A 1447-nucleotide genomic window follows, 5' to 3' on the forward strand; every position below is an offset into this window, starting at 1 on the left:
TGCAATCGAACACTTCCTGGAAAAAATGGTGGAGGAGGTTGAGGTAATTGGTAGCGTACTGCTTACATCAAAACCGATGGCACCTTTAACTGAAAAAGAACTTCAAAATTACAATTCCACTGAGGTGTGTCCGGTATGTGATCAAAGTTTCACTGATGAGAACAAAAAAATATTCCACCACGATCATTTCAGCGGAAACTACATAGGTGGAATTTGCAACACGTGCAATCTTAAAATCCAGAAACCTAAATTCATCCCCATATTTTTTCACAACGGAAGCGGATATGATTTTCACCACCTGGTGAGACATCTTGGCTACGATCCGAAACGTATAGGTGTCTTGGCCGAGAATGAAGAACGTTACATTAGTCTCAGCAAGCAAGTGTCGATTCCGGGAACGAAAAATACAATCGAGATGCGCTTCCTGGATTCGTATAGATTTCTCTCTGCAAGTCTGGATGCTTTAGCAAACAAACTCACCGACGATCAATTTAAAATAACTAGAGCTAGTTTTCCCAACGTAGACATAGAACTTGTTAGACGTAAAGGGGTTTATCCTTACGAGTATGTTAGTGATGGTTCTAAATTTAACGACGATGCTCTCCCACCTCCAAGAGAATTTTACAGCAGACTCAGAGAGAAAGGAATCACGGACGAAGAATACCAACACGCGCAACTCATGTGGGAGAAATTAGAATGTAGGACACTCGGAGACTACCACGACGCATACTTAAAATTAGACGTGACGATACTCGCGGATGTTTTTCAAGCGTTCAGGAAAACGGCAACGAATATTTATAAATTAGATCCAGCGTATTTCTACAGTCTACCGGGATTAGCGTGGTCGGCAATGTTATTCCAGACAAAGGTCAAGCTGGAACTGATATCGGACGTTGACATGTTGCTATTTATCGAAAGAGGGATACGAGGTGGAATGGTGCAATGCGTACAGAGACATGCAAAAGCTAATAACGTACACATGAAAGAAGATTACGATTCAAATCGAGCATCGAATTACATCTTCTACGCCGACGTTAATAATCTCTACGGACATGCCATGGTTCAGAAACTTCCTTACGGGGGATTCGAATGGTTAGATCCCACTTCGATAGACATTATTCATTTCGACGATAGCGAGTGTGGTTTCTTTGCAGAGGTAGATCTCCAATTCTCCGACCACCTGCACGACACGTTTTCGGATTTGCCTCCGACTCCCGAAATCAAATGTCCACCCGACTCGGTTCAAGACAAGCTTTTGTTAACATTGGACCCTAAACAGAGATACGTCGTCCACTACAAGAATCTCCGGTTTTTGATTGGGAAGGGTGTTCAGATAGTAAATGTTAGAAGAATACTAAAGTTTAAACATTCCACGTGGTTAAGACCTTACATAGAAACTAACACACAACATAGAACGGCTGCCACTTCCGATTTAGACAAGGATTTT

This window comes from Lepisma saccharinum, chromosome 10, assembly GCF_977018435.1.
Source record: "Lepisma saccharinum chromosome 10, izLepSacc3.1, whole genome shotgun sequence".
Taxonomy (NCBI): Eukaryota; Metazoa; Arthropoda; class Insecta; order Zygentoma; family Lepismatidae; genus Lepisma; species Lepisma saccharinum.